At 42.6% G+C, this 27,484-nt stretch overlaps 1 protein-coding gene across 1 annotated transcript in view; it reads left to right on the top strand.

Moving 5' to 3' along the window:
• Positions 1-5,263: 5,263 nt before the first annotated feature.
• The window catches only part of NR1H2 (nuclear receptor subfamily 1 group H member 2), a 132,634-nt gene continuing 110,413 nt past the window's right edge, over positions 5,264-27,484 (top strand). The window contains exon 1 of the mRNA XM_089671592.1: positions 5,264-5,377. The gene's annotated coding sequence lies outside the window, so the exon portion shown is untranslated. The remainder of the gene's footprint in view (positions 5,378-27,484) is intronic.

The following is a 27,484-nucleotide window of genomic DNA, read 5'->3' on the forward strand; positions in this document are numbered from 1 at the left end:
TGGGGATAGGGATGGGGAATTCAGTAGGATAATCCAAATTTAGATCTATCCACACTGAGAACATCTAGCTGAGAACATCTAGAGAACATCTATCTTGAGAATATGTATCTTGAGAACTGAGAACATCTAGCTTAGTTGAGCACTGTTGAAGTCCTGGCTGAAAGCAGATAGCAGACTTCTCTTTAAGGGTAGTAACAAGTAGTTTAGGAGTCAGCAAAGTCCCTTTAGCAGTAGTAGGAGCTGAAGGGCTGAGCTCCTCAGGTACAAGCCTGTTACGGCAGACTGTGGCAGCCCAAAAGTAACAGAACTGAGCAAAGTCTTTTATAGTAGCAACAGTTGGAAAGCTCTTCAGAACACCAGCCAGTGTTCCCTTTTTCTTAAACCCACGCTATCAGGCATCAGAGGGGTAGCAAAGTATACACAGTCCCCAAGATCTCTCTGTGTCTGTACTCACAAGTCCAAGGACAGAATGGCAATCTCCTTCAATCTTCTGAGCAACTCTCTCTCCAGTGATACCAGACAGATCTTTGGCAGACTGCTCCAATCAGTCAGGGTATTGTAGAACCAGGGTCACTCTAACTTCAGGACCTTAGGTCGCTCACCTGAGGTCTGCATGGCAGTATATGCCAGGTGAGGCAAGCCTGCCTCCAACCTGACCTGGTTCAATCCTCTCTGGGGAAAGACGCTGAACCCATGTGCTCACAGAACATAAATACCACTCCCAGCATGCAACTGGGCCACCCTCCTCTGCAGTTGGCCAGGGCTGTATCCATATTCATGCTGATCATTTGCCTAGTTCCCTCCCAGTTTCTGGAAGGATCTCACAGCTTCCTGAAGGTGGGCAGAACTCAAAGCAAACTCAGCAGCACCAGAGCATCATGAGCAGACCTGACTAATCCATCACAGCACTCTGTTAAGCAGAAAGCCCAATTAGATTTTACTAAAGGTCTCTGTGTTAAGCAGAGGAACACAGCTATACTTATCCTAACTACACAAATCCTAGCACCTAACTAGGAGGGAGCTACACCTGCTCTAGTGACAACCCAAAATTTGGGATTTCCTTTTGCCTTCACTCTTGGTACTAACAAGAAACAGGACAAATAGAAAGGGTGAATCTCCCTAAGGGCTTGTTTATGCTTGCTTTGGCTTTAACACACATTAAAACACCTACTGTTTCAACATGCCTTTTTGATGTGGTGTTGATGCTTCAATGATTCTTTATTCACGCTGTAATGAAGCTTTGCAGATGACCTGTGCATGTGCTGATTTTCTATTTGTTTTAAATGGGCCCTTGTTCAATAGTACCCCCACTCAGCAGATCCTAAGCTCCTTCGTACCCCTGTTCAGCATTGATACTCTTATTCAGCAGATCCCCAGCTTATTAGTACCCTCGTTCAGCAGATGCCCTGCTCAGTAGTAACCCCCAGCTCTGCAGATCCCCAGTTCAGTAGTAACCCCCAGCTCTGCAGATCCCCAGATCAGTAGTAACCCCCAGCTCTGCAGATCCCCTGCTCAGTAGTAACCCCCAGCTCTGCAGATCCCTAGTTCAGTAGTAGCCCCCAGCTCTGCAGATCCCCTGCTCAGTAGTAACCCCTAGCTCTGCAGATCCCCTGCTCAATAATAACCCCCAGCTCTGCAGATCCCCAGTTCAGTAGTAACCCCCAGCTCTGCAGATCCCTACTCAGTAGTAACCCCCAGCTCTGCAGATAACCAGTTCAGTAGTAACCCCCCAGCTCTGCATATCCCCAGTTCAGTAGTAACCCCCCAGCTCTGCATATCCCCAGTTCAGTAGTAACCCCCAGCTCTGCAGATCCCCCGCTCAATAATAACCAACAGCTTTGCATATCCCCAGTTCAGTAGTAACCCCCAGCTCTGCATATCCCCAGTTCAGTAGTAACCCCCAGCTCTGCAGATCCCCTGCTCAATAATAACCCCCATCTCTGCTGATTCCCCACTCAGTAGTAACACCCAGCTCTGCTCCAGTCCGGACCCAGCTCACCTTCCTGCTGCTCCACGCTGCACACTAGATGTGATGTCTCCTTCACTTCCAGAATATACACATGAACCAGACGTGACTGCTGATGACGTGTTTCCAGTTTGCTTGTTGGTTTCTCATACCTGCAATACCTTCAAAACAAAGCAAAGCTAAAGCTAAATAAAAGCCTCTCAAAAGCTGTAGGTGCTGTAAGCGAGCTTTGTCATAGACTTCTATGGAGGCTTTGAAGAGGCTTCGAAAGCACCAAGAAAGCAACATGGGGTATAATGTTTGAAGCAAAGCAAACACAAAGTGTGAACAGGACTGTAAGCTTACCATTTTATTTAGTGACAGGTGCTTTGACTGACATTCAGAGTGCTTTAACCAGTTCCCGCCCAGCCTATAGACCAGGGGTAGGCAACCTGCGGCTCTCTAGCTGTTACAGGACTACAAGTTCCATCATGCCTCTGCAAGTCATAGCTGTAACTGTCAGTTTTGTAATGTTGCAATGCCTCTTGGGAAATGTAGTTCCACAACAGCTAGAGAGCCGCAGGTTGCCTACCCCTGCTATAGACGAATGACAGCTGGGCAGGACATTCATCATTCCGGGCCTTGCTAGACTAAATAATAAACACTGATTTTGGTTATTTTCACCAAAGAAATGTAGCAGAATACAGTTTGGCCTACATTTATGTTACGCTGTCATAAATTAATAATTAATTGGATAAATCTAAAGACATGAAAGTTCATAAAAGAAGTGAATAATCACCATAAAATGCATAGAAAAGAAGCTCTGCTTGTGCGCCTAGCAACGATCCTGTGCATCACTGCTGTGCACTCCAAGAGTGGATGCACAGGATTGTTGCTAGGGGCATGAGCGGAGTACCTTTTCTATGCACTTTATTGTGATTATTCAATTCTTTTATGAACTTTCATGTCTTTTGGGACTTTATATTCAATGAATTCTTCACATATTTATTGCCACACATACATGTTTTGTATGCATTTATGTAAACATTATTCATTCATGTTTCATTAATTTGATATTCATGATTTTGTCATTTATATTTATTCATGAACAGTTGTTTTATGCTATGTCATTTATGACAGTGCAACACATTCATTTTTGTTAGATTCATTTTCTATTTCTAAACTTATGAAGAAAGATTATTTATTTGCAAACGTTATAACAGAAATAAGGATTTTTTTTTGTTTTCTTTTTCAAACTTTTTTCGTTTATTTAGAAAAAAAAACTAAAAAAAAAAACAGTGATTAAACACTAGCTCTATTTGAAAATAAAAACTGATAAAAATGGATTATGGGTACAGTGTTGCATGACTGCACAACTGTCAAAGTGCGACAGCACTGAAAGCTGAAAATTGGCCTGGGGGAGGGGGTGAAAGTGCCCGTTACTGAAGTGGTTAACCACAAGCCTACAGGGCACTTTTGCCCCCTTCCTGCCCAGGCCAATTTCCAGCTTTCTGCGCTGTCGCACTTTGAATGACAATTGTGTGGTCATGCAACATTGTACCCATATGAAATTTTTACCATTTTTTTGTGACAGAGCTTTATTTTGGTGGTATTTAATCAACACTGTTTTTATTATATTTTCTTAAACAAACCAAAAACCACTGAGCATTTTGAAAAAAAAAGTTTTTTCTTAGTTTTTGTTATAAAAATTTATTTGTAAATAAGTAATTTTTCTCCTTCACTGATGTGCACTAATGAGGCTACACTGATAGGTGTCACTGATGGGCACTGATGAGGAGGCAATGGTAGGTGGCACTGATGGGCATTGACAGGCAACACTGATGGGCATTGAAAGGCAACACTGATACATGGCACTGATGGGCGGCACTGACTGGCACTGATAGGCAACACTGACTGGCATTGATAGGTGGCACTGATGGGTGACACTGAAAGGCAGCTCAGATGGGCACTGATATCTTGCACTGATGAGCACAGACACAAGGCACTGATAGACACTGATAGGTGGCACTGCTGGGGCTACACTGATCATCAGTGCCCTGATGATCAGTGTACATGTCCCCTCCGTGGAAAGCCGATTACCGGCTCCCCTCTCCTCTCGAGCTGTCAGCGTGACAGCTCGAGAGGAGAGAAATGCCGGTAACTGGCATTTCCCTGTTTACATGCAATCAGCTGTGATTGGACACAGCTGATCACATGACCAAGCCGGCATCTTCGGCTCTTTCCATGATCGGTGATCCGCTGTGTCCAAGGGACACAGTGCACCGCTGATTGCCATGCTCCCGGAGCCACGCATGCACGGTGAGAATGGGAGGACGTCCTATGATGTCCTCCCAGAACTAAAGAACTGCCTTGCATCCGTCATATTACTATATGGCGGGTGGGAGATGGTTAAAAAAGTGTCCAATGCCACATTTTGAAGCAAGTACAAACAAGCCCTAGGACTTTGTTCACAAGAGGTATCAATATGTACCCTGGAAGAGGGCCATGTTTTCCCACATGGGGATGTACAGGTGTTCCATGCTTCCATGTGCAGGGAGTCCCATTGATGTAATTTGGGATGCAGCAGCTGCAGGGACAAAACCACTGCTCTCAAATCATCTTTGTGAATGCACAGCTCCAAACCTAAGGGGTTAATCCTCCACATTGTGTAAAAAGGCTGTTTGATCCTGTCTTCTCTAATCCTCCCCTTCTTCTACTGTCCCCAATCCATCTCCTGACAGAACAGTCTTGGAGGCAAGCTGCACATGCTCAGTTTGGTGTGTAATGGTAGAGTTTTCTTTTTTCTTGGGAGAGTGCATGTGAACAGCACAGGGCCAATCAGCGTTGTCCAGACAGAGGATCAGGGGTTATGCAGCCTCATAGGACAACCAGAGGGGAATGAACACTCCTACAAGCTATAACCAGTGCTCTGCTGGACACTTATAGAAGTCACAAGACTGCTATAGTCTGCTGAGAAAAGGTATTTAGCAACTTATAGTTACTAAAATAATTGCATTTCCATGTTGTGTGTACTGTGGGAGATCAGATATAGCGAATGGTTTAGTAACACTTTAACCCTTGCAGTGGCAGACTACACCACAGAGGTATTCCCCCCCCATCATCACCATCATGCAGCTCATCTATAATACAGCAATGATCTCCTCTCACCCCCTGCTGTTGCAGAACGATGACGCACTTTAATGTCAAGTAACAGGATTCTCTCCCTTTTATACTGCCCCTTCTCCCCCCCCCCCATCAACTAAACCGGGCAATTTCCTGATTGGTCGCCTGATCCTGGGAACCCGTAGTCTCGTGCTCGTTGGGCGGAGCCAGAGGCGGAAGTGTCGCGCTGGTCTGGCGGAAGAGAGCTTTGTGAAACTAGGTGAAGAGTTTATAAACGGAGGAGGAGGATGGAACGGCGGGGAGGTACAGGTGAGACCGGGGAGAAGGAGGAGGGGCTGTTGGCGGAGCGGCCGGTGGGGTGGTGTGGAGAGAGCGGTGACATTGTGTGACACCCAGGAGGAGTCAGCTGACTGGGGGCAGGTAATGTCACAGGCTGCCTCCACATCCTGGGTGCTGTGACCTGTGCTGTCAGTGTATACAGCCTATGGGAGGGGGGTGGAGAATACAACAGCTGCCATGAGTTGTTGTTCGGAAGATCCGTGTGAGAGACGTTCGATGGAAGCTCTCAGTTTACTGGACTTGTATGCTGACTTTCCCCTTGTAATCAGACAAGGATACACTAATGGTTGTGGTGATCATGAAACCATCTCATATAGTGACAGGACAGTGTTAGGAGTTGTTTACACCTGTCACTAACATTGCTGCCCCTCTGAAAAGTGATCTGTGGCGGATTGCTTTTCAGAAGTATGCTGACAGGCAGATCAGAGGTGATACGGTGCCTACTGGATGATCATTTTAACCCTTGAAAGCCTGCAGCACTGTGCCATACTTGCAGCATAGGTATTACATGTCGCCGTGGTGTGGCTGAGTTTACTTGAATGGGTCGCATGTAGCAGGGGTACTGCTTGCCGAATGACACCAATGGGATCAGTGTTGCTGCAGTGAGACCATGGTACTGTGTGCTGATGTGTCCAGAGGCTGTGTTCTATGGGAACTCAACTTCTACTGTTACATACTGGGAGCAGGCTTTTTATTGAAGAGAATGTCTGTTTTACAACAAACTACACCTACCTGCCTGATCACAGTGATCCCCAAGATGTAAACAGCTGTGCGTATGCAGCGGCCAGCCCGGTCCTGGTGTGCTGGAATGCCTAGATCCTGTACATGCGCGACATCATCCCGTATCGGCCAATGAAGATGACCGAAAACCGGCACACAGAAGAAGATGCTGGGACCAGCGAGGGACCATTGGAGAGTATTGATCGTTTTAGTTCCGCTGTAACCACTTGAGCTCTGGAAGATTTTGCCCCCTTCATGACCAGGCTATTTTATGTGGTTTATCGCTGCGTTACTTTAGCGATCGGGCCGTCATGCAACACTGTACCCAAATTAAATTTATATCATTTTTTTTCACACAAATATGGATTGCCTCATTCTTTGCAATAAAAAAAAATAATAGGGATTTTTAGTTCACACATATGCTGGAAAGTGTATATAGCAGCGTGCAAGAGGGCACCTTCAGAATTTCTATTTGTTAATGTATTGAAACAATTATTGGGACACCCCACCAAATCATTGGATTCAGGGGTTCTAATGACCTCCATGGCCACAGGTGTATAAAATCATCACCTAGGCATGCAGACTGCTTCTACAAACATTTGTGAAAGAATGGGTCGCTGTCAGGAGCTCAGTGAATTCAAGCGTGGTACCGTGATAGGTTGCCACCTCTGCAATAAGTTCATCCGTGACATTTCCTGGCTACTAAATATTCCACAGTCAACTGTTAGTGGTAGTATAACAAAGTGGAAGCAACTGGGAACAACAGCAACTCAGCCATGAAGTGGTAGGCCACGTAAAATGACAGACTGGGGTCAGCGCATGCTGATGCTCACAGTGCAGAAGTCACCAACTGTCTGCAGAATCGATAACTAAAGACCTCCAAACTTGGTGTGGCTTTCAGAGAGCTTCATGGAATGGGTTTCCATGGCCAATCAGCTGCATCCAAGCCTTACATCACCAAGTGCAATGCAAAGTGTCGGATGCAGTGGTGTAAAGCACACCGCCACTGGACTCTAGATCAGTGGAGACGCGTTCTCTGGAGTGACGACTCGCGCTTCTCTGTCAATCCGATGAACGTGTCTGGGTTTGGCAGTTGCCAGGAGATCTGTACTTACCTGACTGCATTGTGCCCAGTGTAAAGTTTGGTGGAGGTGGGATTATGGTGTGGGGTTGTTTTTCAGGGGTTGGGCTTGGCACCTTAGTTCCAGTGAAAGAAACTCTTAAGGCATCAGCATACCACAAGACATTTTGGATAATTTCATGCTCCCAACTTTGTGGGAACACTTTGGAGATGGCCCCTTCCTTTTCCAACATGATTGTGCACAAAGCAAGGTCCACAAAGACATGAGCGAGTTTGGGGTGGAGGAACTTGACTGGCCTGATCTCAACCCAATAGAATACCTTTGGGATGATTTAAGATGGTGACTGCAAGCCAGGCCTTCTCCTCCGACATCAGTGCCTGACCTGACAAATCTGCTTATGGAAGAATGCTCAAACCTTCCCATAGACACCCTCCTAAACCTTGTGGACAGCCTTCCCAGAAGTGTTGCCGCTGTTATAGCTGCAAAGTGTCAGCAAATCTCTTATTGAACCCGAAGGACTAAAACTGGGATGCTATTAAAGTTCATGTACGTGTTAAGGCAGGTGTCCCAATACTTTTGGCAATATAGTGTGTGTACAGTGACCAAAAGGTAAGCTTTAACGTCCACATGCTGCACATATATGTCGCTATGTGGCCAATGTTTATGGACCAAGAGTGCACTCCCAGTGTGAAGACCAAGCTGTCGCAGACATCTCTTGGTTCAGGCTACAGATTGGTGGTTGGTGGGACTAGCTTCTAATCATGTGACCACTGTGACAGTGGTCACATGATTGGGAAACCTTTCCGTCTCCCAAGCATAACAAACTGGTTAAAGGGACGTACAGGAAGGGGATTAAACTGAGTTTGTTGGCCCTGCAGTTTGTTTAGAGGCGATGACATCTACAAATGAAGAGAAGGACTTTCCTCCTCTCACTGTCAGTTGTCTGCTATTGCCAGCAATAAGCCTGGTGTCATACTGCTGTGCTGGTTGTCTCATCACCAACTCCAGATGCAGTAGGGGAGATTGGGGAACATGCATCATCTGTTCTCTTCTCTCTTTGGATCTCTGGAAGAATTTGAGTGCTAATGCTTTCTTCTTGGTTGATGCTCAGTGCTGTGCAGGGGAAGAAGGTGATCCATGGACCCTGTGTCCTCCATTTCTTTCTCTCCAAGTATACAGTGGTGTCATTGCAGGAATGATTAAAGGAGGCCTGTCACTTCCATGTATACTGTTATCAAGGTGCTTAGAAGCCCTCCTGATGACAGCAAGTGCTTTTGCACATGGGGGCGAAAAAGCCAAGATTGAAGCATGGAAACGTCAGGAAACTAAGATCTGCGTAACTAGTCCATATTAAACTTTTGAACTAGATGGTAGGGGTGCACTGAAATTTCGGTGGCTGAAACGTTTCGGATGAAAACACCCCTATCAGCCATTGGCCGATATGAAAAAAAGCACCGATACAGGTGCTGAAAATAATCCTGCTCCCCCGCCGCTGCCTTCCTGCAGCTGCACTCTCCAGCCGCCGCTCGGTAGTTATCAGCCTTGCCTGAGAAACCATGGAACGATCCCGGCGCTGGCCATAAAGATTAGCAAAGGAAAGATGGCCTCCACTCATCTCTATGCCCTTGGATTGGAGCGATGTCCCTTCCGGTTCCATTGCCTTGTAAACAAGGGAATTTTTTTTGATCTAATGTTTTACATTGTAGGAGAGATGTGGGGTCTTATTGACCCCATATCTCTCCATAAAGGGGACCTGACACTAATTATTTTTGACATAAAGGATGCATGCATTCCTTGTGATAGGAATAAAAGTGATTATAAATGTTTTTTAAAGGGACAGTGTAAAAAAAAAAAAAGTGCACCCGTCCCCCTGTGCTTGCTAGTGGTAAACACATACGTAAGCCAAGCTCACATATATAAACGGTGTTCAAAACACACATCTGAGGTGTCGCCATGAACGTCAGAGCAAGAGCAATAATTCTAGCGCTAGAACTCCTCTAACTTTACAGTGCTAACCTGTAGAAATTTTTAAAGCGTCAGCCATGGTGATTTTTAAGTACCATAGTTTGACACCTTTCCATGAGCGTGCACAATTTTAAAGCATGACATGTTGGGTATCTATTTATATGCCATAACATCCTCTTTCATATTTTATGAAAAAATGTGGTATAAATTTTTTTTCCCTTTTTATCATTAGTGTATTTTCTTTCCAAAAATATATATTAAAAACTGCCCGTTCCAGTTTTCGGCCAAGTGTATCCTGAATTTTCCGTTTCGGCACCAGAATTTTCATTTTGGTGCACCACTACTGGATGATTTTTTTTTTTTTTTTTTTTTTTTAAACCAAACTATGTAACTATATATGTGTATGGAGGTATATATGTGTAAACATGCACACTATATGGAACATACTCTTGTTTTTTTTTATGCAGGAACTTTCTGCAAGGAAGTGGTATACACCAATACCTTGTGCAAGGACCTTAATAAATAAGTTGAATAAAGAAAACCCAAATTAAAGAAAAAATAAAACCAAAAACAATGAGATGTGTACACACACAAAATGTGCACACAGTGGAACTTACCCCTCGGTCACACCGATCTGACTTTGAAATCATGCGACTTCCAAGTTGGATGTCATTCCGACTTGAGCTGCGACTTACAAGACATCTCCCTGTTTGTTTATGCAAGACGCACCTGAAGTAGTGCATGCACTACTTTAGAAATTGGTGCGGCTCCAACCAAGATGTAATCGCACCAATATGACCGCTTTAATTACAATAGGGTGCGACTTTTCATGTGATTTGCAACTCGCATTGCATGGCAAGTCGCACCTGGTGTGACCGGGGTGTAAACCTGACTTTTACAAAACTGTGAGCAGGCAGAAGAGACCTGCAATATCGCTTCTGCAATAATACATACCTGTTTGCTCACAGTTTTCTACCACATGTACACCGAGCTGTGCCTTCCCAGGACACTTTGTCAGTGCTGGAATGATGTCATCCCCTACCAACCAATCAAGAAACCAAAAGCCCGAGAGGGATGTAAGCCCCGCATCGGTGGAAGTGACTATACTAGGGAGTTTAGTTCTGGTTTAACAGACATTTATGCACAGTTTTGGTGCGCATACCCCTGCTACACCATCTACAGATATCCCTACAGATTCCGGAATGATTTTAGACTCTTAATTTAATTTTAAATTGAATTTGTTCTAAACACAAGGGCTTTTTTTACATTTAATGCTTTCTCTGCATTAAGGTAAAAAAAAAAAAACATCTGTGTCCAGGATTGCCCCCCAGATCCCTCCTTATACTCACCTGTTACTGGCTCCTGCTGCTGTCAAAATTCTATGGGCGGGGCAAAATGCAGCTGTGTGTGTCAGTGGATGCAGGCAGCGGGCCTTGGGAGGTACTTGCAAGGTGGGAGGAGCCAAAAGCACTGGTGGGGGACCCCAGAAAAAGAGAAGTGTTCAATTCTGTATTTTATCTGAGGTAGAAAATCAGAAGTGGCTTTTTCCACAGAAAGGGTTAATTGGAAGGCCAGATGTAAATATATTAAAAGATTAAAAAGCCAGGTAAATAGTATAGTTATGTGGCGTGCTGTTTGCACATTATGCTGCTGCCACTTGATTACATATTAACTGCTGTATTGTGGATTTGTGGTGTGCTGCATAATTAATTTTATGTCCTGACCTTTTTGAAACTTGGATTGATCCATTGTTATTTTTTAGGGATGCACCGAAAATTTCGGCCAACAAAACATATTTGCCAAAAATAGCTCTGTTGGCGATAGGAAAAATTTAGCTGATACAGGGGACTGTGTGTATTGCAGATGTGAGGGGGGTTGGGTGGTGGAGAAAAGCAGGAGAGGAGCAACGTATACAGTGACAGGCTGCCACTATATGTCAGTGCTGGTTTTTAAATGCAATTGCCGGGTTTTTTTATTCTTCACTATAGCTCAGAGAATCAGCTGTCACTTTCCCTGAGCTAAAAGAAACAAAGTTTTTCCTTTAGCTCCAGGGAAAGTGACAGCTCATTATCTGAGCTATGGTGAAGAAAAAAAAAGCTGCCCATTGCATTTAAAAACCGGCACTGACATTTAGTGACAGCCAGTGAGGGAGTCTCTCTGTATACACTGCTACCTCACTGTATACACTGCTCCTCTCCTGCCCCCTCCTTGCACACACGGCTACCCCTCCCCCCTACAAAGATGGCCTGTCACTCATATGCTATCACTATGTGATAGCAATAAAATCATAAGTTAAAAAAAAAAAATCAGTGAAAGTAGAAAAAAATACAAAATTGGAGCCTCCCACCCTCACATATGCAGACATTTAGGTTTCGGTTCGGTTTTCAGCCCCATGCATTCTGCATTTTCTGTATTTGTTTCGGCAGCAGAAATTTCATTTCGGTGCACCACTATTATTTTTATTATTGCTGTTCTTGCCTATGGCCTAATGCTGACCATTCACTTTAATGAAGTAGCCATTCAGTAAAAGTTTGTCACCAGTTTTATGTATCCTTGACAACAGTATAAAATATCAAAAGTATTAGGCACCAAATGGGATTTTTTTTTTATTCAAAGATATTCAAGGGGAAAAAATGCGTCTTACAATATCACTTCCATCTATAGTAGAACTATAGGCAAAACCTTTTTTCACTTTTTTAGAGTAAGGGAGGATTATAACTTCTGCCAATTTTTTGCCATCTCTGTCCCTTTGGGGAGATTACCCTTCACTTCCTGTTCCATAGCCAGAACAGAAAATGAGAGGATGCTGCACTACCTATAATAATGATACAAACCATTATATAACCAAAAAACAAAGTGAAGAAATTAATATATATTAAAAGAAAAAATAGAAAAATATTAATATTGAAATGTGTGTATATATGTATGTGTGTGTGTATATGTATGTATATATATATATATATATATTCTTTCACAAAACACACTAAAAATTATGAATATTTTAAGTATGAATCAAATCAAAAAATCAAGTTCAATCAATAAAGTGTTCATTCAGAGAACCCTCCTTTTGGATAATGAAAAATATGTGCATCTGTCATCAATTCCCGTGCAAAGACATCCTCCACCTTAAATCTGCTCACCTCACGCAGTGTGACCTCACATTATACAATGTTACAGTCTAACTGTACTTTTGGTCCCATATTGATTTAGAGGATCAGCTTTCTGAATGAAGAGTAAGCTCCCTCCTGATAAGCGTCTTTGTATTAGCCGTATTCCTCATTAAAAAGAACTCGACATAAATTGATTGCTTGTCGGATGGTCCAATCGTATCCCCTTGATAAAGTCACGTGACTAGTGACGAAACGCGTCGGATGGGAGTGTGCCGATGACGTCACGATGTTGCCATTCATCGGGATAGTAACTTGTAGTACTCTACAAATGGCTCTTGAAACAACATTACAGCAGGCAATAGCATTATTCATTGAGTAGGCCCGTGCTTTGCCTTGCATTACATTAGGAATGGTGTCTGTTTTGAGCATGTACAGGACTCTGCTGCTGAGATGATGCTGCCATCTTGTGTCTAATCAGTACATCACTGGATCTTCATCATACCTGGTGCAAAATACACCTCCAGAACGTGAGTGTATTTCATATGTTTTAATTGATGAATAAAAGTTTAAAAGGATAAAGCACTATGTCGAGTTATTTTTACTGAGGAATACGGCTGATACAAAGACGCTTATCAGGAGGGAGCTTACTTTGGAGTCTTCATTCAGCAAGCTGATCTTCTGAGTCCATATGGCACAAAAAGTGCAGTTACTGTAACATTGTATAGTGTGAGGTGAGCAGATATATGGTGGAGGATGTCTTTGCACGGGAATTGATGACAGATGCACATATTTTTTGTTATCCAAAGGAGGTTTCACTGAATGAACACTTTGATTGAACTTGATTTTCTGATTGACTTTTATTTGATTGATAGTTTAAAATATTCATCATTTTTATTTTGTGTGTGTGTATGTGTGTGTGTATATATATATATATATATATATATATATATATATATATATATATATATATATATACACATTTCAATATTAATATTTTTTCTATTTTTTTCTTTTAATATATATTTATTTTTTAACTTCGTTTTTTGTTTATATAATGGTTTGTACCATTGTTTTATGTAGGGCAGCATTTTTTCACTTCATATTGTGATTGTATAATTTGCCCCACTGAGACATGGGTCGTGTGCACTAGCAGCTACAGCATTCAATTGTAATTTTTGTTTTTATTTCACCATAGTTAGCGCTTGAGTTATTCAATATATTTTAGGAAGTGAAAGGAGTCACTAGAACTAGTGTTCCTATTGAAAGATTTCCCTTTACTCCCGTTCTGGGGACAACCCAAAACTTGTGATATTTTTTTTTTTTTCCTTAAACGTTCACTTTCTTAAACTTTTAAACCGGATAAATCCAGAGGGTCAGTCTCTGTAACAGGAACACAGACAGCAGTAAAAACTTTATAGGTGTTCTAAATCCTCTCCACCCTATCCTAAACTTAAAGTAGAACTATAGGCAAAACTTTTTTCATTTTGAATAAGGAGGGTTATAACCACTGTCATTTTTTTTTTTCCACCAACTGTGTCCCATTTCAGAGATTTCCCTGAATTTCCTGTTTCATAGCCAAACAGAAAGTGAGTGGAAATCCCTGAAAATTTAGGGAATTCCAAGGGGAACCCCAGGACACTAGTGACCCCATTGGAAGATTTCCCCTCTATTACTTTTCTGGGGACAACCCAAAATATGGGATTTTCTTTTACTTTCAATTTCAATAAAAACAGGACAAATAGAGAGAGGGAATCTCCTTAACGGGAGCACAGACAGCTATTGAAATCTGACAGAGGTTCTAGTCCAGCAATGGGCAAACTACGGCCCGGCGGACCTTTTAATCCGGCCCGCGGAGCGTGATACTGTCAGGATGTGTGTAGGCGGGGCAGCGTGACGAACGCGAGGGGAGCTAGGCTCCTCTCACAGTCCGCCCTGAAGACCGGTGTAGCATGAAAATCTGTCTCCTATGAGGATCTGTCCCCCTCGACGTATGTGCGCATGTGCCGGAGATCGCCGATCGGCTGCTAATGCCTGAAACTGGCACATGCGCAGATACGTCGAGGGGGACAGATCCTCATAGGAGACAGATTTTCATGCTACACCGGAACGGCGCGGGAACACGGCGAGAGGAACGCGCGGAGCAAAGGTAAGTGAATTGACACAGGGGGGACTTAATATGGGGGATGAATTAATATGGGGGATGAATTACTATAGGGGGGATGAATTACTATATGGGGGATGAATTACTATATGGGGGATGAATTACTATGGGGGATGAATTACTATATGGGGGATGAATTACTATATGGGGGATGAATTACTATGGGGGATGAATTACTATATGGGGGATGAATTACTATGGGGGATGAATTACTATGGGGGATGAATTCCTATATGGGGGATGAATTACTATATGGGGGATTAATTACTATGTTTACTATGGGGGAATATTACTATACTTACTATGGATGACACATACACATCATTCATCTACTCTTGGTCCGGCCCCCGGGTCCAATATATGAACCCATTGCGGCCCTCAAGTCAAAACGTTTGCCCACCCCTGTTCTAGTCCCTCTCCACTCTATGCAAAACTAAAAAAAAAAAAATTGCCTTTAGTTATATTTTAGGAATACTGTTTGCCTGACTGTAGCTCAAAACTTATCTATCTTCAGCCATCTGTTTTGGAGGTGTTGTTTAGAGTGTGAGGAAGATTAATCCCTGACAGTAATAAAAACCTATCTATTGAGATGATGTCTGTTTACTTCCCGAGTGTTCACCTGCACAGAAATGGAGAACAATCTCTCTCAAAAAGAAGCACAGACAAGGGTGCTAGAACCTTTGTCAGTTTTTTAGGTGTTTGTATTGAGCAGATTCTCATCATTTTCTGTTCTGCTGACACAGGAAGTGAAGGTAAAATACCCAACGCAGACACCAAGAAGAAACAAAGAACAAGATTGCAATAAAACCTAATGAGGTTCTGACCCGTCTCCACTTTATAAAAAAAAAAAAGAGAGAAAATATATTTGTTTACATTTGGGCTTTAGCTTCTTTTTCTGTCACTGATCCCAAAAAGCATGAAGATTATAGAGTCAGAACTTGCCTGAGGTCAGTGAGTTAGGAAATATTGATGCTATGGGATCTGCATTTTCAGGAGGCATGATAATATGTCACATCCTAATTACAAGTCTTTCTTAATCATGACAGTCTTTCTCAATCTTTTTATCCTAGGGTAATCCTTGAAAAAAAAAAATTGATCTTAAGGAGGACCTGAAATTTTCTGATCTACAGCTCACAGCATATTAAAGTGGTTGTAAAGGCTGATGGTTTTCAACATGTCTGTGTGCTGCTCCCCACCCCCCCCCCCCCCTCCTTACACACAGTTTCCCGAATACTCACCTGAGCCCACTTTTGATCTAGTGATGTGCATGGAGCCTCGGCTGAGACACAGCAGCAGGAGCCATTAGCTCCCACTGCTGTCAATCACAGCCAGTGAGACAATGAGGAGTCAGCGGGGGGGCGGATCTGAGCCACAACTCTGTGTCCTATGGATGCATAGAGCGGCGTTCTGGAGCAAGCATACACAAATGCCCCCATAGCAAGCAGCTTGCTTTTGAGGGCACTGGTCAAAGATCGCTGGCAGGGGACTCAAGAAGAGGAGGATCGGGGCTGCAGTGTGCAAAATCATTGAAATGTTTATTACAAAAACAAAGCTTTACAATCACTTTAATGTAATTAGTTGTAGATGTAATAAAAGAATGTACCATATTTTTCGCTCCTAAGATGCACCTGACAATAAGACGCACCTAGATTTTAGAGGCGAAAAACAAGAAAAAAAATTCTGAACCAATGGACTGCAGACATAGTACAGGAGATGACCAGAGACTGCGGTCCTTTGGGGAGGGGGCGGGTACCCAAATTTGACAGGTACCTGATCCTACTTCCTTGGAGTTGTCCTGCCCCCCCTCCTTCTAGTCTTATGGGGCACGTGACCAGTCCCACAAGACTACAGGGCCATTCAGGAAGTGCAGCGCTTCTCGTGCATGGGCAGTGGACACCCAGCTGTGAACCTGCAAGCTGTCACAGCCGGGTGCCCACACTGAAGATGCCGGTGCAAGGTAGAGAAGATGGCCGATGGAAGCTGGACACTGCTGGGCCGAGGAACAGGTAGGACGGAGGAGCGAGTTCTTCTTCACAGTAGAGCCGAGTGGCCGGCCCGGTATTCTAACACGGTGGTAGTGGGAATACCGGGCCAGACCCTCCATATTCGCTCCACAAGACGCAGAGACATTTTCCCCCATTTTTTGGGGGGAAAAAAAGTGTGTGTTAGGAGCGAAAAATACGGTACCTCTTTATTGTGAAACCTGAAATGCTTTTGGAGTTCATAGACAACACTACGTCTCTAATCACACTTCACGATTTGGAATCGTGGCCAGAATTGTTGGTATTCTACCCACGATTCCAAATCATGTGGCAATTGCAGCACAATTATCCTTTAATGCCACCCCAAACAGGATGTGATTCTGCTTCGATTATTGTGCTTCAGGATCATGTTGCAATAGTGGCAGACCGCGCCTTTACAAATTGCGTGATGCTTTAAGTGAAATGACAATGACATGCAAAATCGTGCAGCAGGAATGCTTATTCCCATTAAACAATAATGTGAAAGAGGCCTAGAAGTGTACTTTGGTGCTTGTTGACATCAAATTTACTTTGGTGCTCATTAACAATACTAAGGCTCCTTTCATACTGGTGCACTTTTGCCATACTTTTCCAGGGTGACAAAAGCTCATGAAAACTATTCCCAGTTAAATCCTGTGTAACTGTTCACACTGCAGGCGTGTTGCACTTTGACAAGACCTGCATCTTTTGTGCAGTTTTTTACATGTGCACCAAAAAAGACATTTTCCATTGTAAGTCAGTGGCAACACCTCAAAATCGCATAGTGTGAAAGGGCCCTAAGGGGTGTGAATATAAATAAAAAGCTTGCAGCGCTATTCTTTGTCTGAGACTTCATGTACATTTTGGTTCTGTGCAAATGTAGACATCAAATGTTATTTAGGCTATTTTCTCTGCCGGTTGAACGTTATCCATCCATTCATGAAGAATAGCATGAGTCGGGAAAATACCACATTATAGCCACTAAATGAAGCTGACAAAGTAAATAGTTATTTCCTATATTCGTCAGCTCCATTTACTGGCCTTAATGTGTTTTTTTCCCTAATTCAGTCTATTCTGTTTGAATAAATAACATTTTAACTGGTGAGGAAATAGCCTAATAACGTTTGATTTTGCTTGATTCCTAACTACTTCAAGAGAGGAGCCAGTCTTCTTGTCCTATGCTGCCTCACAGTAGTGACACCAGGAACTGGATATCACATTACTGTCAAGATACTGTGTCTATGCAGTCAGCATCAGGTCATTTTGCCACAGTTCACAGATCCGCTATCAACTGCTAGTGGAAACTTGGTTAAGAAAAGTGTTACTACTGTAGAAGGAGCTCTTTATATGGAACGTTTATAATCTAGAATAGTGTTGGGTGAAAACACACCCTAGAGATGATGCACTGACATTCATACTGTGGTTGGGCCAGGAATGTGGCTTTCTGATAACAGAATGTCCCAGAAAAAATGATTGCTTATTACATATTCACTATCGCTGCAAATGTTGGAATCAGAGAAAAATCTCTTTTTACAGGTAATTTGATGAGCTGTAATTTTTAAAGCATCACCTATGTAAACTTTTGAGTATTTTAGTTTGTTGCCATTTTAAGATTACGCACATCTTTTGAGGCCTAATATATTTTTTTTATCCATTTACTCAATGCAATGAGGCGCCTAAAATTAGGTTTTAATGTATTTTTCCTGAAAATTCAGCTTTAGTGAACAGTTGTGCAAATATTGTACAATGTAAAAAATTGCAATTACTACCTTTTTGTATTCTACAGGTTTTCTGCTTCATAAACAGTATACAGTTTTTGAGTGTTAAATGAAAACATAATTTAGCAGTGAAAGGTTTAGCAGCTAACTATATTTTGCAACATGTTACACCCATATTTAAGTTGTAACGTGTTGCTAAGCTCTCTTGTGAGCAACGCAGGGGTTGTTCTATCCTGTAGTAGCTGTCACGTTTGAAATCAGCGGGAGTTCTGAGAATGAATGAACTACAAGTTTCCTCTGCCACCACGGTAGTTCTCAATAGAATACAAGTGCAGTAATCATGGCACTCCTTGTCCATTAACACTTCCTCCAGCTCTCCAAATGAAAGACTGTACCTTAGTAGAGACAGAGAGCTGGAGGAAGAGTTTGTAGGAGCCTAGCATTGTACCCGCGATGCCGTTTGCCGGTGCAGTGCTTTGCAGGCCCTTGTGGGGGAAAAAAAAAACTTTTTTTTTTTTTTCCTTCCTGCAAATATATATATGCATTTATCATTTTTTAAAAGGTAAACTTAGCATTTAAAGTATATCAAAACATCAAGAATAACAATGTAATATATTGCAACTTACTAGATTTAGTAGCTGCATTAGTTGTCTTTTTTTTCCAGTCTATGCACATTTTCTGTAAGTTCAGAAAAATACCTGTTGATTCAGTCAGAAACCTTGTGTTGTGTAAGTTTTTCTGTGCACTAAACTGAAATCTCAATGTTAATAATGTTTGCAGTTGTCTTCTGTGAGCTAGTGAGCAACTCCTCTCTTTGTAACAGAGAGGGGCAGTAGTCTGTAGTCCAAATCAGGAGTGAAGCCTAAGGGTACAGCACTGCTCAATAGATAAAGTTCAATGAGTGTTGTCACTCTTGGACAGGAAGTCCATTTTGCAGTATATTGACCTGGATGATAAAATAGGAAAACCAAACAACGCCGCAGCCAGAGCCATCTAGGTGATATTAGACAATTTTCCCTCCCAAAATGGTATAAGGCTGGCATGCCCTATTTCCACCCTATAAAAAGGCAGGATATGCAGGTGACCTGCTTTTCTTTGCAACACATCCAGACTTCTCTTCCCAACCTCATGGCAGAATTCAAATATGGTAATTTTGGATATTAGACCAAAAATTGGAAGTTTGCAATGGCAAGGGGTTTCAAAACCAAAAATAAAAATTTAATCTATTGCAGCTTTCGATCCTTTTCATGTGGTAGCTGCATTTGTTTGTTTTTTTTAGACCTTTTTCATTAATTTTACCTGGCAATTCTTCCAGTAACACATTTTAATTCCAGAAATGATGATGCTCTCCCTGTCCCTCTCATCTCTCAGCCAGGGTGGATAAAAATCAATGATTTGGGGGTGTGTCCAAGATGGCGACCGGAGCGGCCGCATAATCCGGAGCTCCAGCGCCGATTTTCGGAATCCGCTGCCATCCGTGCAGCAGCGGATCACAGTGGAGCAGAGGAGGGTCCTGGTGTCATTCCGGATACCTGGGAGGTGGAATCCGGGCGACATTTCCGCCCCTCGTGGCGGCGGACATCCGCGGCCTGGTGCGGCCGCGCGGGCCGGGGCTTTGGCGTCTTTCATCCACACCCGCTGCCATCCGGGCTGTGGGGGATCATCCGAGGACGTCTGCAGCGTCCTCTGTATCACAGAGGCTGGGAGAGGGACGCCGCTGTGTATTGCTGCTCCCCGCGGCGGCGGCGACGTTTGCGGCCTACACCTTCTGCCAGAGGCCTCCTTTCACCTGGACACAGTGAGTGGGGGGTACAGGCGGCATCCTGTCACTATGATCTCCCCACAGTGCTTTGGGGAGTGGGCCACATATTAATAGCCCCAGAATCCACCATCCTCTGTGACTGTGGCCCTTACTCTGCTCAGAGGCCTACTGGGGCCTTGATACTGCCCCAGAGGGTGTCTCCCTGCGGAGCCCTGTGCTCAGAATTGGAGGTCCTCTGCTTCCTGCTTCCCATCCGTCCCTCTCATATCCTGAGTTGGGATCCAGTGCCATCATCTTGCTCCAACGTGAATTTTTTGCAGGATTGCTGCGACTTATGTTCTATCTACCCTCTCAAGGCTTGCTGAATGTTTTTACAATATAATGTTATCGCATATGGATCTGACAGCATCCATGTAACTACAACCCTGAACCTATTTTGGGCGCTATAGGTCCCCTGGGGTTATAATCTTCACTCACTTTCCAATTTTCAGTTGATCACCCCCGGGAGATTACTTGTATGCCGTCCACCAAGAAAAAAAAGGGACAAGCTCAGAAGTCCCTCACAACATACCTACTTAAGGCTCACGAGATTTGCGGCATGTCTCCAGTCAATACAGAGCAAGCATCCCTGTCCGATCCCGCACGGGATACCACCGCTCCCTTATCGGCCTTAGTCAGCGAAAATACACAGCATCTCACAAAAGGGGACTTGGAGTCCTGCTTGGAATCTATGTACGCCAAACTAGCTGCCAAATTTCAATCAGAATTGCATAAAAGCACTAATGTTCTCTCTCAGGAAATAGCCACGCTGGGCTCTAGGACAGACCGCTTGGAAACCAAACCCGATGAACTTAGCCTTGCCTATGGTGAACTTTCCAGAGAGCATGATCATTTACAAATGGCCTTTTCACAACTGCAGGCGCAGGTCGAGGATCTTGACAATCGCAATCGCAGGAATAATCTGCGAATCAGGGGAATCCCGGAGTCTATGTCAGATTTTTCATTAATTATAACCAAGTTGTTCAAGTCACTCCTCCCAGATCGTGACCCTGGATCTTTTGCTTGTGACCGCATCCACAGAGCCCTACGCCCTAAACCTCCTGCTGACAAGCCGCCTAGGGATATTGTCTTGTGCATGAAGGATTTTCTGACCATGGAAGAAATCCTCAGAGCTGCTCGCAATACTCCAACAATCTCCTTTGAGGGCTCGGTTTTACAAATCTATCCTGATGTTTCCCCGGCCACGTTGGAGAAACGTAGAAAGATGAAAGAAGTTACAACTGCCCTGTTCTCAGCTCGTATCCGCTACAAGTGGGGCTTCCCTTTTAAGCTGATAGTTCCACACAATGGGAGCACATATATAGCTACATCCCCTCCCAAAGGTAGAGCAATCTTGGCCAAATTGGGCTTGGCGGATGCCCCATCACCTCAACGTCCACCCTCCACCCCTCGTATTTCTCCCATTTGGCATACCCCTTCCCCACGGAGGGATAGAAGGAGAGTCAGACAAGAACCGGGTTGACGTGTCCACTTTCACTTGCCTAATACTCATTGTCTTGATAGTCTTTGGTTTGGTCTATTGTTTTTTATGACTTTACTAAGATTTGGGACACAGGGATTTTGCTCTCTATTTTTTACATTGTCAGGTTGTGTATTTCTGTGGTTGTTGCTGTGATATTTTTGCAATACTGAATATTTTGTATGCCTTGCATTGATAACTGTACGGGTTAAGGTATAACAAGGGTCATTGGACCCTCCTAATTGCGCCCATTGATTCATGGTTGTACTACTCTTTGACACGTTACCCCACCCTGCCTCCTGACATGGCCGGAGGTGTCGCCGCCCGATTGCGGGGTGGCAGCTCTGTTTTCCATGTTCTAAGGAGACAGGGTTTGGGCCCATGTGGCCCCTTAATGTTTGAACTTTTTGTTTTATGAGGTATGACGACTTTTCTGCCTGATCCACGTTCTTCAGTTACCCTTTCAAATATAGAAGATGTTAAAGCTTCTTCTCCATTGTTTTTCGCTTTTTCTTTTCTTAAAACTTTAGTGCATGTGGATGGTATTATGTCGGTCTGTGGACGTCACGACTCCTATGTTGGGGTCTGGAGGTCCCCTAGGCTGGTTCTGCCACCTGTATGTCTGTCTGATGCAGACTTGCGGGTTTCTATGTCTAGTCAAATAACTTTAGGGGATATCCTTGTAATGTGTACTTTTATGATGATAGTGGCAAGCTCTGTTTATTATGGTAATGCAATGTATTTCACATAATGTCCAGGGTTTCAATTCGCCAAATAAGCGCAAAACAGCCTTTCTTCAATATAAAAGATTAGGAGCAAAAATCATCTTATTACAGGAAACACATTTTGCAGCCGCAAAACACCCGACCTTTTTTCATAGATCCTATAGGCAGGGGTATTATACCCTGCATTCCTCCAAGAGTAGGGGAGTGGCCATTTTTCTACATAACTCATTTCCTTTTGAGGTTCAACATGTGTATCGTGATCCAGACAGTAGGTTTATTATTCTTAAGGGCACCCTTTCAGGTCGAGAACTTACAATTGCTAATGTCTATGCACCAAATTCGGCACAGGCTACCTTTTTTTCTAAATTTTTTGGTGCTCTGGATAAATTTTTGTCCCCCCATCTATTGGTGGGTGGTGATTTTAATCTGGTGGCAAATCCTCTTTTGGACCGTAGCTCCGCCTCGCACACTTCCCAAGCTTTCCCAAAATCCCTTACTAAGAAACTAGATGCCCTCCAGTTGGTGGATGCTTGGAGGGCGCACAACACGGGAGCCAGGGATTACACATTTTATTCCCACCCACATGACTCTTATGCTAGACTAGACTATATCTTTTGTACCCCTATTTTGCTAGCTAATTCTAGGATGGCTAGTATTCATTTGAGCACCTGGTCGGATCACAGTATTATGGCCTTATCTATCACGTTTGTGGGATTGGCACCTACTCCCTTTTCATGGAGACTTAATGATTCTATGCTAACTGATACTGACTCTCGGCAGGAGGTGGTTGCATCTCTTAAGGAATACTTTCAATCTAATTCAACCCCTGATATTTCCCCAGCCACACTCTGGGTAGCCCACAAGGCGGTCCTACGGGGCCGACTTATCTCTATGGCTTCGGCCAGAAATAAAAAACGTTGGCAGCAGATACTACTTTTAACCCGAGAATTAGAAGCACACTATAGAAGCCATGTAGCTGATCCATCTTTACTTAATAAACAGCTGTTGTCCCAAAAACGCTTGGAACTGAATGGCCTACTTTCCCAAAAAACTGAAAAGGCCCTCCGCTGGTCGAAGGCCTCGTTCCTATTACATAGCAACTCAGCATCTACCATGTTTGCTAGGAAATTGAACCATTCTTTGCGCCCCCCACATGTGTATAAATTGCGTACTAATTCAGGTGCTATCTCATCATTACCTCAGGAAGTTTTGGGTATTTTTGAAAATTTTTATTCTAAACTACTGGCTTCTCCACAGTCGGATTCTGTTTCTCTATCAGATTCATGGCTAGATTCTATACCCCTTCCTGCTCTCACACCTTCTCAGATTGCCTCTCTTAATGCCCCCTGTACTTTAGAGAAAATAACATGTGCAATAGGAACGCTGAAACGCTCTACTGCACCGGGTCCTGATGGATTTACTGCTGGCTATTATAAACATTTTGCCTCTACATTGGCTCCATACTTGATAACACTATTTAATGATGTTTTACAGGGGGGTAAATTCCCCGAGGAGATGTTGTTAGCTAACATGTCTCTAATACCCAAGCCACAGAAAGACCACTGTTTGCCGCAAAACTATAGACCAATCTCAGTCATGAATAATGATCTGAAGATATTTAGCTGCATTTTGGCGAACAGGTTGGCTCCTATTATCTCCTCTTTGGTATCTCCAGACCAGTCGGGTTTTATTCCCGACAGATTTATTACTGATAACATTCGTCTCACTCTAAACGTTATTCAAGATGCCAATTTACATTCCAAAGAGGTTCTGTTGATGAGTTTAGACATAAACAAGGCCTTTGACAGTGTCCTTTGGCCCTACTTGTTCTCTTTGCTACAGAAAATGGGCTTCAGTGATGGGTTTTTGGCAGGCATACATGCCCTATACGACTCTCCTAAAACAAGAATAAGGCTTCCTGGCTGTAACTCTGACTTTTTTACATTGGGTAGAGGTACCCGTCAGGGTTGTCCTCTTTCGCCCCTTTTGTTTGCGCTGGTGTTGGAACCTTTGGCATTGGCGATCAAATCACATTCGGATATTTCTGGCTATTCGTTATTAGTTTCACACTTTAAGCTGAGCATGTATGCTGATGATGTTATGCTTTTTATTACTAACCCGTTGACTTCTTTGCCCAATTTGTGTGTCGTATTGAATGATTTTGCTAAAGTGTCAGGCCTCACCGTTAATTTTACCAAATCGGTAATTATGCCTGTTAATGTTCCTGACTCCCTAAGTGCATCTCTCCGTAGTTCTTTTCCATTTCGCTGGGTCAAGGACAGGATATCCTATTTGGGGATTAATCTTGCTCCCAGATACTCGGATATGTTTGTGGCTAATTATCCACCATGTGTATCACGTCTCTTTACTCTACTGAAGATTTGGCATGGTTATCATATCTCCTTTCTGGGTAGAGTCACGGCGGTTAAAATGAATATCTTGCCCAAACTGCTTTATCTTTTTAGAGCACTTCCAGTTCCGGTTTCAAAAACGTTTTTGGATCATTTTCAGCGGATTATTTACAATTTTATTTGGGGAAATAAGCATCCACGTTTTGCCTCATCCATTTTGTATCGCTCACAACGGACGGGAGGTCTTGGTCTTCCCAACTTTTGGCTATATTACCTCTCGGCTCGTTTTGCGCAATTATCACAATGGGCTACTATTAACTCTAAAATCCCATGGATTAAGTTTGAGTCTCAGTCGATACGTCCTTTTTATTTACCGGGAATTTTATGGTCTAAAATCTCCCCCCGATCGCTTACTTTTCATAACTCTATAGTGACCCACTCACTGACACTCTGGTCCAAATACAAGGCTAAGCTGAGTTTAGTCTCTCATATTCCCCCAGGTGTTTCATTTTTTGGTGATCCTACTTTTGTTGTAGCCTTTTCTTCCCCTCGCATGTTTCGTTGGTGGTATGATCGATCCTTTATCAGATTGTCTGATTTCCAAAGAGGAGGATCTTCTATTACCTTCGATATGCTGCGCGTGCTATTTGATGTTCCTCTTCGTGAGTACCTTCGTTATAGACAGATTAGGCACTTTTTTAATGCGCACTTTGGCCTTACCCCGTCTTCTCCGATCTCTTTTTTTGAGCGTGTCAGCCGTGACTCTCCTAGAGGTAGGGGTCTTATTTCAGATCTTTATCACCAATTTTTGATCTGTCTTTTTCATGCTCCTCCTATGTACAGGCAGAGGTGGGAGGAGGATTGTGGTATCACTTTTTCGGATGAGGATTGGGACTCCATGGTGGATAATATATGCAAGAGCTCTAGATCTCTTTCGGTTCGTGAGACGGCCCTTAAAGTTTTAACCAGATGGTATTATACTCCGTCCAGACTACATACAATGTTTCCACAAACATCCCCTTTATGTTTCCGGGGCTGTGGCCGCACAGGTACTTTGGTCCATATGTTTTGGGATTGCCCAAACATATCTTTGATCTGGCGTAAGATATCTGAGGTGTCTACCTCACTATCGGGCAACCCGATACAGTTGTCTATACAGACCTGTTTATTGGGGGTTCATATCCCAGGGGTCTCTGATGCCACTCTGAGATTGCTACATACATTATGTATTGCCACTTTGTGGTCCATTGCCCTGCATTGGCGGTCTAATGCTGTACCCTTGGACTCTGTTTTACACAGAATTGACGCTGTAATGCTTATGGAACGTATTCATTATACACTACTGGATAAGATGCACTTATACGATAAAAAATGGGAGTCATGGAAGGATTGTAGACATTTATTGCATGATTGACAACATCCCCGGTAAAGAATGGCTGACATATATTGTTGATAGCTGTATCACTCAATCTGTCATTTATGTATCTCATGCACTCATAACTTTCTTTCTTCCTCTATCTTCTTTTTTATGTTAATATACTTTTATGTATTGTACGTTTCAAATGTGCCATATTTTTGTTGACAATATCACTTTCATACTGTGCTGTTGTTTTACTGTCTACTTATGTACAATAAAATCGTTTGTAAACAAAAAAAAAATCAATGATTTTTAAAAAAAAATTTAAAAAATCGGATTTTTTTTATTTAAATCAGATTTTTTTTGATTTAAATCAGATTTTTTTGAATAAAATGCTTTTTTAGGAAAATATATTACCATCCAAAGGTTATTCCATCATGAAATAAAGATTAGTTTTATAATTATGTAGAATAAGGCTGTATATGTTTAATTTTTTTGGTAAATAAATTCCATGAATCCATTCACAATGTCATGCTCTTCCAGAGGTTTTTGTAAGATTATTGGGCAGTTTCTCTGCCTACAAGATATTATCACAGATGCTTGGTTTACTTTTGCAGTTCTCAAAAATGAATTTGACTCAGCGGAGATCACATGCCTCTTCTTCACAGCAAAAATGTTATAACATGAACAGAGTTAAGAAAAAGACCTTAATCCTAACTTCTACAAACCTATGAATACAGAATCAACCCCTTCAGTGCTAAGTTTCAAGAAGTTCAGTGAATAGAATAGAAACAATATTTTTCTGATTCTTTGGAGTGGAATAGATCTGCACAAGAAGAAAGTGAAACTAAGTGTGAGGAGGAAGGGGCTGACAGTCTAAGTTTCTTAAAATATATATATTTTGTTTAGCCAAATTAGTTAACAAACATGGATGTTTAAGCAAATCACATATGCTGTAATGTTATTGTTTCATTTGAATAAATCTTTAAATTGTTATTATTAAGGTAATGATTATTTTTCTCCTTCCTAAGTACAACAGAAAAGTTTTCCAAATATGAATGATTAACCTATTAAACTGAGGATAAAAAAACTAATATGAAAAGTTGTTATTCTATAAATCTTCATCTACTTGCATATTAAAGTTATACCAGCAAGAATTAGTCTTTATGTACAAAACTAGGATTTAAAGCAAGCCTTACTGACTAGTGATTTAAATCCGTTTGATTTAAATCAAATCCACCCTGCTCTCGGCAGAAAGAAGATGGGAACCTTACTCCTCTCCTATTAGCCATACCATAGAGGAACATGGATCTGTGATCCCCAGAGATAGCTGACAATGTAATTGATAACAGTCAGCACAGAAAGCTATTAGCTCACAGGAATTCTGGCAAATATTTTTTTTGTGAATTTATTAAACAGAAATCGTAAAACATTTTAATGGTATATCAAAAGGGACCAAATAAGAGAAGTGCGTTATTAGAGTTTACATGCCCTGTAATACTCCCTACTCCTGTTTTTGGATCATAGAAGTAAATTTTCCCTTCAAGGGTGGCACAGTTGCAGTGATACCTCACATGTATGGGATGATCGCTGTTTGCACCCTTAAA

The sequence above is a fragment of the Staurois parvus genome, unplaced genomic scaffold, assembly GCF_062004578.1.
Source record: "Staurois parvus isolate SC_StPar_1 unplaced genomic scaffold, SC_StPar_1.0 ptg000108l, whole genome shotgun sequence".
In the NCBI taxonomy this organism is placed as follows: domain Eukaryota; kingdom Metazoa; phylum Chordata; class Amphibia; order Anura; family Ranidae; genus Staurois; species Staurois parvus.